This window comes from Chrysochloris asiatica, unplaced genomic scaffold (genome assembly GCF_000296735.1).
Source record: "Chrysochloris asiatica unplaced genomic scaffold, ChrAsi1.0 scaffold00464, whole genome shotgun sequence".
Taxonomy (NCBI): Eukaryota; Metazoa; Chordata; class Mammalia; order Afrosoricida; family Chrysochloridae; genus Chrysochloris; species Chrysochloris asiatica.
Window position 1 is genome coordinate 899,709 of NW_006408982.1, and position 12,968 is coordinate 912,676.

Consider the following 12,968-nt stretch of genomic DNA (forward strand, 5'->3'; position numbering starts at 1 on the left):
ACATACTGATCACATCTCCCTGGAAGAAGTCAGAAAGCATAAAACTATAAAAACAAATACTCAGTTAAGTATTAAGGCCACAGATAAGCACTAAATATGTCCAAGAAGCAAACACAGATGACCATATCACCACATGTCCAGAAATAAGATAAAATATCTGAGACAAATGACCTAGAGATAGACCAGGACTCCATTCTGGAAGGAGGGCAGGACTTGGAAATGCCTGAGAAGGAATTCAGAAAAATGATTATAAAATGTTTCAAAACACTCTGCAATGGAGTTGAGAAAAATAAGGATGAAGTCAGGAAAGTGCTACAGAAGCAATCAAATTAATTCAAAACCTACAGAAAAGGTCAAAATGATCAATAATAGGAAATCAAAAATTAACAATACTCTGAAAGGGCAAAGACGTAGAATAGAAGAGATGGAAGGCAGAACCAGTGATCTGGAAGACAAATCTCTCAATACCAATAAGAAAGACAAGAAGACAGAAAAAAGGATTTAAAAAAATATGAAGATGGTTTAAGATTGATGTTGGACAACATGAAGATGAATAACTTAAGAATTATCGAAGACTTCCGGTTCCAGGCTAGAGCCAGGGGAGTCAGGTAGGAAGGGCTCCGGTGAGAAGGGAGGGGGAAATCTCACGAAGGAAACTTTCATATAGCAAAGCCACAGCCTTCGAAATATCATAAGACCTAGTGCTTCAATCGACCAAACTTGAATATTTGAAAATTCACACTACTGAGGAATTACCAGCATCTTAAAACTTTGCCCATGGCCTGGCGGGAGCTCCAGTGACTGACCCCACCCCTACAGAGCTTAGAGGGCAGGGCTAAAGCCAGCCCATTCATAAAGAAGAATTTCTAGCAAAAAGGAAACCTAAACAAACAAAATCTCAAGAGGCGACACAACACCCACCCCCAAAGTCTCCTTGCCCCAGCGTAAGATCTCAGCAAAAATATCGAGCAAGACAGTTTACCCACGGCACAGAGAGAGGGAGGGGGTCGACATTTTTATGTCATCTGCCCCCCGCCGCCATCAGCACCACCACAAATCTGAAGCCGTCCTTCCCTACTCCCAGATAGCAGTGTGGATCTTCCAGTTATTGTTCTGGTGGAACATGCAACCTCTCTCCAAGGGAAAAGATTAAAATCCCCAGATACCAATCTGGGAACCCGCCTCTGGGTGTCTACCTGAGTTCGCTGGGCAGGACAAACTTAAGGCAATCTATTAAAACCCAACAGAACAGGTCTCAACCATCTCAAGGTTGGAGCTAAGCACAGGCATACAACTGACAATCATAGACAAAAATAGTGGTCGATCTTTCTCCCATTAACTCCCCAATATATATCTGCCCAACTATACAGCAGTGGATAGAGGAGAGGCCTAAAAGAGAGGTCACCCTCAGCCCTGCTGGAGGCTTCTATTTGCACACACACTGCTGGTATAGCACGGAAAAGTTGACCAAAACCTCATCTCTGCTCCAAAGTGGTGATTTCTGCTTATGCATTTGTAATACTTCTGCTTTTGGTCCTTTTGAACACACATCTTTTCTGGAGGTGGGAGCTTTTCCTCCCTACCTCACCTAAGAAGAAGCAGCAATAGTGGCCATACAGCCAAGCTATAAGCATGCACCATTATACTCAACCACTTAGACAAGACCTAACAACACCTACTATGCATTAAAGAAAATAAGGGAAGCCTATCTCCTGATCATATCAATAATTATTATAATAAAATAAGAATAACCATTTCCAAAAAGAAACAATTAACATTATCAAAAACACAATCAAAATCAGAAGACAGCAGCAGATGCAAATGAGCTGAAAGCAGACAAAGGCTTTATAGAGGAGGAGGAGCAGGTTCTGGATATGCCTGAGAGGGAATTCAGAAGAATGATATGGAAACAAATGCAAATACTCCCAAAAAGGGGTCGAGGAAAATAAGGAAGAAGTAAGGAAAGTACTGCAGGAACAATCAATTAGGATTGACACAGCATTGGAAACAGTTCAAAACCTGCAAAAAGATATCCAGGTGATCAATAATAAGATATCAGAAATAGACAATAGGCTGAAAGGGGAAAGGAGCAGACTAGAAGAGATGGAAGCCAGAACTAGCAAACTAGAAGACAAATCTCTCAATACTGCCAAGATAGAAGAGCAATCAGCTAAAAGAATAAAACAATCTGAAGAGAGTCTAAGATTCATGCTGGATAACATGAAGAGGAATAATGTAAGAATTATTGGCACTCCAGAACAAGAAGATTCAGAAAAGTCCACAGAGGAGATAGTTGAAGAGCTTCCGGAAGAAAACTTCCCTAACATCTTGAAAGACGAAAAGATAAACATTCAAGAAGCCCAACGTACCCCAGGAAGGATAGACCTCCCCAAAAAAGTCTCCAAGAAATATAATAATCAAGCTCTCCAAAATCAAAGACAAGGAAAGAATACTAAAAGTGGCCAGGGAGAAGAGAAATAAAACTTATAAAGGCAAGCAAATTATATTAAGCTCTTACTATTCAGAACAAACCATGCAGGCAAGAAGGCAATGGGGAGACATATACAAAACCCTACCAAAAAAAAAAACAAAAAACTGTCAACCAAGAATTGTCTATCCAGTAAAACTATCAATCAAATATGATGGTGTGATCAAAGCATTAAAGGATAAACAGAATCTGAGAGATTTTATCAAAACCAACCCAGCAATTCAAAACATCCTAAAGTGACTTCTGGGGGCAGAGAACCAACAAGAAAAAAATGACAAACAGAGATTGACAGGTATGAAAACACAACCTGGAACACAGCCAACAAAGAGCAGAGTCCAGAACAGAACGAGACTACAACAAACTCAAGGCAGAGGAAAGGACAACTGAAGGACATAAACATATCAAGGTCAAAGAAGGGACAAACACAGCAACATAAGCCCAGGTGATGGGGACGCCAGGTAAATTACAGGTTACAATGGAGTATTCTAAATGCAGAGAAAAGTTAGTAGACTACAAGGTAACCCCAAAGAAAGTTAACACTCCACAACATATCATAAAAACAAATTCCCAAGCAGAACAAGCGAACAGAGAAACCAGGAAGAAACCGACCAGAATCGTCTCAAAAAACACAAACTCAACACAAGAAGGAAAGCAGAACTAAAGAACAAACAACACCACCAAAAATATTACACAATGATAGCAATCAATTCATACTTATAGATAATTACACTTAATGTCAATGGATTGTATGCACCAGTGAAGAGAAAAAGAGTGGTAGAATGGATCAGAAAACAAGATCCATCAATATGCTGCCCTCAAGAAACACACCTTAAACAAAAAAACAAAAACAGACTAAGAGTTAAAGGATGGAAAAATTTTTACCCAGCCAATGGCAGCAATAAACAAGCATGAATGGCAATACTAATCTCTGACAAAGGAGACTTTAAGATAAAAACCAGGATAAGAGACAAAGAAGGTCACTATTTCATGATCAAAGGGTCAATTGAACAACGTGACATAACCATAATAAATATATACATACGCTCCCAAAAAAAAAGCATCAAGATACATGAAGGAAACCTTAATGGAATTAAAGAAAGAAATTGATAAATTCACAATTATAGTAGGAGATTTCAACACACCACTCTCAAAAAGGAATAGAACAACCAGAAAGAAACTCAACAATGCCACAGAGGAACTTAACAACATAATAAACAAACTTGACCTCATAGATGTATACAGAGCATTCTATCCAACAACGGCACAATACACATTCTTCTCTAGTGTGCATGGAACGTTTTCCAGAATTGACCATGTGTTAGGCCACAAAGCAAGCCTCCATAAATTTACAAAGATCAAAATTCTACAAAGCATCTTCTCAGACCACAATGCTATAAAACTAGAAATCAACAATAAGAAGGCCAAAACAATAAAGTCAAATACATGGAAACTGAACAACACCCTGCTGAAAAGCGACTGGGTAAAAGAAGAAATTAAACGTGAATTCACAATGTTCCTAGAAACAAATCAAAATGAAAACACAGTGTACCAAAATCTTTGGGACATGGTGAAAGCAGTTCGGAGAGGACAATTTATTGCAATAAATGCGCACATCCAAAAAAAGGAAAGAGTCAAAAATCAACACATTTACACAGCACCTTCAACAACTAGATGCAGACCAGCAGAGGAAACCTACAGTCACCAAAAGAAGGGAAATAATAAAGATCAGAGCAGAAATAAATGAGATGGAAATCAAAAAATTATAGAAAGAATCAACAGGACAGGAAGCTGGTTATTTGAAAGGATTAATAAAATTGACAAACCATTGGCAAAACTAACTAAAGAAAAGAGGGACAGGACACAAATAAATCACATTAGAAACCACATAGGGGAAGTCACAGCAGAACCAAACGAAATAAAAAAGATAATAACAGAATACTACGAAGAGCTGTACTCTAACAAATTCGAAAATTTGGATGAGATAATACATTTCTAGAAAAACACGACATACTTAAACTTACTCAGACTGAAGTTGAAAATTTGAACAAACCCATAACAAAAAAGGAAATTGACCATGTCATCAAAACACTCCAAACCAACAAAAGCACAGGCCCAGGTGTCTTCACGGGTGAGTTCTACCAAACATTCAGAGAAGAACTGTCACCAATTCTACTCAAATTATTCCAGAACATAGAGGAGGATGGAAAACTCCCTAATAATTTTTTTTTGAAGCAAGCATAACCCTCATAACAAAACCAAGAAAGGACATCACTAAGAAAGAAAATTATAGACAAATATCCCTCATGAACATAGACGCAAAAATTCTCAACAAAATCCTAGCCAACAGAATCCAACAGCACATTACAAAAATAATACATCATGACCAAATGGGTTTCAAAAAGGGATGCAAGGATGGTTCAACATCAGGAAAACAATCAGCGTAATCCATCATATTAATAAGAAAAAGGAAAAGAACCACATGATCATATCGATTGATGGAGAAAAGGCATATGACAAAATCCAACATCCATTCTTGATAAAAATACTCAACAAAGTAGGAATTGAAGGGAAATTCCTCAACATAATCTAGAGCGTATATACAAAACCAAGAGACTACATCACGCTCAATGTAAAGAGACTAAAAGCCTTCCCCCTGCGAACAGGAACCAGACAAGGATGCCCTTTATCAACACTCCTATTCATTATTATGCTGGAAGTTCTAGGCAGCGCTATATGACATGATAAAGAAATTAAAGGCATCCAAATTGGCAAAGAGGAAGTAACTCTCCTTATTTGCAGACGATATGATCCTATACATAGAAAACTCTAAAGAGTCAGTAAAACAAACAAACAAAAAAACAAAAAAACAAACTATTAGACCTCATCAAAAGATTCAGCAAAGTGGCAGGGTATAAGATCCACATACAAAAATCAATTGAATTTCTCTATAGCAACTGCAATAATGTTGAAAAGGACATTAGGACAGCGATACAATTTACAATAGCCACACAAAAGATGAAATACTTAGGAATAAACATAATCAGAGAAACAAAGGACTTATACAACGACAATTACAAAGCACTACTTCAAGAAACCAAAAGAGACCTACAGAAATGGAAGAACATACCATGTTCCTGGAAAGGAAGACTCAACATCGTGAAAATGTCAATACTACCCAAAGCAATTTACACATATAATGCAATCCCAATCCAGATTCCAACAACATTCTTCAAAGAAATGGAAAGGAAAATTACTAATTTTATATGGAAAGGAAAGAGACCCAGGATAAGGAAAGCACTGCTGAAAAGGAAGAACAAGTTTGGAGGTCTCTCACTTCCCATTTTCAAACTTTACTACATGGCTACAGTGGTAAAAACAGCCTGGTACTGGTACAATGAAAGAGAAATTGATCAATGGAACAGAATCAAGAATCCAGATATTAACCCAACCACTTACAGCCAAATGACTTTCAACAAAGTGCCTAGGCACATTGCATGGGGAAGAGACAGTCTCTAACAAATGGTGCAGGTAGAACTGGAAAGCGATATGTAAAAGACTAAAACAAGACCTTTGCCTCTTGCCCTGTTTAACATGGATTGAAGATCTAAATGTGAATCCCAAAATTATGAAGATCATCAATGACAAAATAGGGACAAACACGAGGGCTCTAATTCAGGGCATATACAGACTGCCACACATTTTGAAAAGTGCACAAACAAACATATACAAAATATTTGAGTGCAACATACTAAAAATTAAAAACTTGTGCGCATCAAAAGACTTCACCAAGAGAGTAAAAAGGGAACCCTCAGACTGGGAAAAAATATTTTGCAATGACATATCAGATAAGGGACTCATTTCTAAAATATATAGGAAAATACTACACATCTACAAAAACAAGACAAATAACCCAATTAAGAAATGTGCACAGGCTATGAACAGACACTTTACCACAGAGGAGATCTGTGCAACCAATAAACATTTGAAGACATGTTCACAATCACTAGTCATTAGATAGATGCAAATCAAAGCAAAAATAAGATATCATCTCTCACCATCAAAGATCAAACAAGTTAAGAACAATAAATGCTGGTGGGGATGTGGAGGCACTGGGACACTCCTGCATTGCTGGTGGGAGTGAAAAATGGTCCAACTTCTCTGGAAAGCAATATGGCGCTTCCTCAGAAGGTTGAAAATAGAAATACCAAACGATCCAGCAATTCCTCTACTTGGTATTTACCCACAAGAAAAACGAGCCACAACACGAGAAGATATATGCACACCAATGTTCATAGCAGCACTATTTACAATAGCAAAAAGATGGAGACAGTCAAAGTGCCCATCAACTGAAGAATGGATAAACAAGCTGTGGTCCATACACACAATGGAATATTATGCTACCTTGAAGAATAACAAGGAAGCTGCAAGCCACCGCTTAATATGGATGAAACTTGAGGACATTATGTTGAGTGAAATTAGTCAGTCACCAAAAGAGAAATACTGCATAGGACCACTACTGTAAAAGACTAAGACAAAGAATCCATACTAATCCACTAAAGTGGATTCTTAGCTGGTTGATGGGACATAGATAAAGGGTTAGGAGCATGAGGGGAAGGTGGAGCACAGGACAGGGAATAGACACTTAGAATTTGGGTGTTGGGGAGGAGGCAATATACAAGAAGGGAGAGGGGAATGGGAGACCAAAGAAGATGGGAGCACAATTAGGCAGGTTTGAATGGGCTAAATGGGACAGAGGTAAAAAATGATGTAAGCACAACCTCAGAACAACAGCGCTCTGGGATACAGAGATTGAGACATGGTTGGAATGGGGAAACGGGGGGAATAATGTTAAGATGCTTGGCTGTCTGTTAAATGTTGCTTTTCCATGCATTATATTATAAAATAGACACTGGAGGAGGGGAGAAAGGAATACCCAGAACTTTCACCAAAGAAAGCTTGTAAGTCTGTCTTCTGCCTGTAACTGATTGGGATACCTAATATTGGGCTACAATGTGTCCAGTGAAGGAGGATTTCTGAGGAGCCTCTGCATTACATAAGATTATAGGTGGAAGCCTGAACCACATCCAGATCTTCAGAGATGGGAAAATTTCCACTTGAAAGGATAAGCAGACCAGCCTGGAGCAGGTAGACAAAAAGAAGATACTTCTTGAAAGAAAGACCTACAGGAAAAATACAAAACAATACAGGCAGACCAACTGTTACTACAAGAACACGTAAGTTGCTTGCTCAGGAGACATCAAGGCAAGTGGTCAGGTCCTCTCAGTGCAAATCCTCTTCCAAGACTAAGATACAATGGGAATACACACTCTGATTGGTGACCATGCAAGTCACCCATAAGGGGAAGTGAGGGAAAAACAGCAATGAAGCGGCGAGCTAAGGCCTACAACACTCAATAGACCCCTGTGAACCCAGGTGGAGACCCGGTCATCCAGCAGTGTGCAAGACCTGGGGACTCATGGGCTCAGAATCAGTGACACAGCCACAGAGGACTAGAGTGGATAGCAAAGCATCCAGCTGATAAGAAGAGAGAGGACAGATGCAAGAACACCCACACTTGCAGATAATACCCACATGACCTGGCTTCAATGACTAGATGATCAGAGCTCAACCCAAAGAAGACAGAAGAGGAAAAAAGCATCATCTGATACAATTTGATGAACTTGACCTACATCTATGGATGCAGTAGCTCAAAAGAGGAAACAAATCCTTGCTGCAATAATTTTTCCCAGCCCCTCCACACAAAAAGTAGACAGGAATGGGCAACTCGGACGTTGGCTACACAAAATGGGGGAAGGGAGATACAAAGTCAAGAAGTGACTGGCTTATAAGCTTTCAAGAGGGAACCTAGATCCAGAAGGCGTGGAGGAAGGTGGAGTCTCCAGTGAACAGTATGCAGCCTGTCCAGGAAGGGCTGAGGAAATGAAATACAGATGGTTCTCTTGTGATGCAATAGTGAATCATTATTATCAGGACTGATTATGAGGGTTTGAAATGTAAAAGTGGACATTTTTCAGCAAGGAGGGGAGTGATTAATTTTTCAGTGTAGGAGCAGAGGACCCTGGGACCATCAATGGAGAAGAGCGGAGAGTCAGATCTTACCCCGAGAAGCAATGATGCCTGAGATGGAGGCAGAGAAGATGACATGGATAGATGGAGTGGCTGGGGACTTGGGATCCAGAGAGGGAGAAAGGCTGTGTGCTGATGTCGGGGGGTGGGGGCAGGCTTGTAAGGCATACCCTTTGGTTGGGTGCTGATGCATGGATGGGATGGTGGCGGTGGCAATGAAACGATGTATGATGGAATGAATGTAAAACTAGTGCTCTCCCATGTAAACTATCACATAATTCACAATAAAACATTTATTTGAAAAAAAAGAAAAAGATATCAGCATTCCAGAACAAAAAGAATCACACAAGTCCATAAAGGAAATAGTTGAAGAACTACTGAGAGAAAATGTCTCTAACATGCTGAAAAGTGAAAAGATAAACATTCAAGAAGCTGATAGAACCCCAGGAAGTATAGACACCCCCCCCAAAAAAAAATCACTGAGACTTATCATAATCAAACTCTCCAAAATCAAAAATAAAATGAAACTCCTGAAAGTAGCTAGGGAAAACAGAAGTGTTACATGCAACGGCAAGCAAGTCAGATTAAGCTCGGATTGCTCAGCAGAAACCATGCAAGCAAGAAGGCAATGAGAAGACATATATAAAATCAAGAAAGAAAAAACACTGAAAAACAAGAATCCTTTATCTAGCAAAGCTATCAATCAAATACAATGGTGTAATGAAAACATTCCAGGATAAACAGAAACTAAGGGATTTTGCCAAAGCCAACCCTGAAGTGCAAAACATCCTAAAGGGAGTTCTGTGGACTGAGGACCAACAAGAACATAAAAAAAAAAAAAAAAAAAACAAACAGAGATTGACATATGTGACAGTACCTCCCAGTATTAAATCGACAGAAGGAAGAGTCAAAAACAGAACAAAACTATTAGAGCAAACTCAGAGAATCTGGGAGGTCAGTCTATAATCGAAACACTTGCAATGTAAAAGAAAGTAACACGTAGGAACAGAGATCCAGATGGTGAGAAGGTCAGTTAGATTACAGGATAACATAGACTGCACTAAATGGAGAGAAAAGTTAATGGACTATAAGATAACCTCAAAGAAAATTAACACATCATAACATACCAAGAAAATGAAAATCCAAGAAGAATATGGAAACACTAAATCTATGAGGAAACTCACAAGAAAGAACACAAAAGGCATGAACTCAAGATAGGAAGACACACAGAACAAAGAAAGTAGCAAAACCACACACAAACACAAAAATCACAATGGCAGCAATTACTCCATACCAATCAATAATTACACTGAATGTAAACAGACTAAATGCACCTGTTAATAGACGGAGAGTGGCAGAATGGATAAGAAAACAAGATCCTTCAATATGCTGTCTGCAAGAGGCATATCTCACACACAGAGGGAAAAAAAATCAGATTAAAAGTCAAAGATGGAAATAATATATATGAAGCTAATTGTAATAAAAAATGAACAAGCGTGACAGTACTAATCTCTGATAAAATAAACTTTAAGGTAAAAACCAGCATAATAGATAAAGATGGACATTATCTCATGATTAAAGAGGCAATTGAACAAGATGACATAACCAAATAACTATTTATGCTCTGAATGAAAAAGCTCCAAAATATCTAAAGCAAACTCTAATAAATTTGATGAAAGAAATAGATTAATTTGCAATAATAGTGGGTGATTTTAATACACCACTTTCAAAAATGGATAGACCAATCCAAAAGACACTTGACAAAGACACAAAAGAACTGAACAACACAATCAGCCTCATAGATGTGTACAGAGCATTTAGCCCAACAACAGCACAATACACATTCTTAGCCAGTGCACATGGAATGTTCTCCAGAATAGACCATGTCTTAGTCCATAGAACAAATCTCCATAAATTTGCAAATATCAAAATACTACAAAGCATCTTCTCACATCACAATGCTATCAAATTAAATATCAACAATAGGAAGACCAAGGAAATAGTCAAATACATGGAAACTGATTAACATCCTACTGAAAAGTGACTGGGTAGTAGAAGAAATTAGATGTGAATGCACAAAATTCCTTGAAACAAATGAAAACAAAAACATAACTTACCAAAATCTTTGGGACATGAAGAAAGTGGGGCTGAGAGGAAAATTAATTTCAATAAATGCACACATCCAAAAAGAAGAAATAATCAAAATTAACACATAAACACAGCATCTAAAACAATTAGAAACAGACCAACAGAGGGAACCTACAACCACCAGAAGATAAGAAATAGTAAAGATTAGAGCAGAAATATAGGTGATGGAAAACAGAAAAACTATAGAAAGAATCAACAGGACAAGAACCTAGTTCTTTGAACGGATTATCAAAATTTATAGACCATTGGTAAACCTAACAAAAGAAAAAGGGAGAAGACACAAATAACAAGCATTAGAAACCACATGGGAGACATCACAATGGAACCAAAGGAAATCAAAAGGATAAGAGTATATGATGAAGAGTTGTACTCCAACAAATTTGAAAACTTAGAAGAGATGTACACATTTTTAGATAAACACAACCTACCTAAACTTGCCCACAGTGGAGTAGAAAACCTGAACAGACCCATAACAAAAGAAATTTATCAAGTCATCAAATAAATACCAACCAAAAATAGTATAGGATTAGATGGCTTCACTGGTGAGTTCTACTAAACATACAGGGAAGAGCTGTCACCAACTCTACTCAAAATATTCTAGAATATAGAGGAGGATGGAAAACTTCATAATAGGTTTTATGAAGCTTGAAAAATTCTCATACCAAACCAGAGAAGAATGTCATTAAGAAAGAAAATTATAGACCAATTACACTCATGAACATAGATGCAAAAATTCTCAACAAAATTCTAGCCAACAGAATCCAGCAACACATCAAAAAGATAATACAACATGATCAAGTGAGATTCATATCAGGAATGCAAGGATAGTTCAAAATTAGAAAAACGATCAACGTTATCTACCATATAAATAAGAAAAAAGAAAAGAACCACATGATCATATCGAATGATGCAGAAAAAGCATTTGACAAAATTCAACATCCATTCCTGCTAAAAACACTCAACAAAGTAGGAATTGAAGAGAAATGCCTAAACATAATGAAGAGCATATATACAAAACCAACAGTGTACATTACTCTCAATGGAGAGAACCTAAAAGCCTTCCCTTTGCAAACAGGAGCCAGACTAGGATGCCCTTTGTCACCACTCCTATTCAAAATTGTGCTGAAAGTCTAGCAAGACATATACGGCAAGACAGTGGAATTAAAGACATCCAAATTGGCAAAGAGGAAGTAAAACTCTATTTGCAGATGATATGATCCTATACATACAAAACACCAACACTCAGTAAAAAAGCTACTAGACCTCATTGGAAGATTCAGCAAAGTGGCAGGATATAAGATCAACATACAAAAATCAGTTGGATTCCTCTATACCAAAAACAACAGCATTGAAAAGGGCATTTGGAAAGCACTACCATTTACAATAGCCACCCAAAGGATGAAATATCTAGGAGTAAATGTAACCAGAGGAGAAAAAAAAGGACTTATACAAAGAAAACTACAAAACACTACCATCAAAAACCAAAACAGACCTACAAAAATGGTAGACTGTATCATGCTCTTGGATATGGAGAATTAACATTGTGAAAATATCAAAACTGCCCAAAGCAATTTATACATATATTGCATTCCCAATCCGGATTCCAACAACATTCTTCAAAGAGATGGAAAAAACTATTACAAACTTTATATGGAAAGGAAAGAGACCAAGGATAAGCAAAGAATTGCTTAAGGCGAATAAGGTTGGAAAACTATCACCCCCCACCTTCAAAATTTACTACACGGCTACAGTGGTTAAAACAGCTTGGTACTGGTACAATAAAAGACACATAGATCAATGGAACAGAATCAAGAATACAGAAATTAATCCATCTACATACAGCCAACTGATTTTTGACAAACCACTTAAATATATCGCATGAGGAGGTGATGTTGTTGTTGTCAGGTGCCATCAAGTCGGAATCGACTCATAGCGACCACATGTACAGCAGAACAAAACAATGTCCGATCCTGGACCAACTTCACTATCGCTGCCAATTGACGCCATCAATGATGCCACCTGCCTGATCCATCTCGTTGGAGGTCTTCCTCTTTTTTTCTGACCCTCCATCTTACCCAGCATGACATCCTTCTCCATCCCTCCTGACAATATGTCCAAAGTATGAGAGACAAAATTTAGCCATCCTGGCGCCCATGGAGCACTCTGGCTGCACTTCTTCCAAAACAGATATATTGTTTCTTTTGGCAGTCCATGGCACTTTCAGTATTCTCCTCCAACACCACAA

At 38.1% G+C, this 12,968-nt stretch overlaps 1 pseudogene; it reads left to right on the forward strand.

Annotated features, from left to right (window-relative positions):
• The first annotated feature begins 543 nt into the window (after positions 1–543).
• The window catches only part of LOC102811106, a 95,106-nt pseudogene continuing 82,681 nt past the window's right edge, over positions 544–12,968 (forward strand).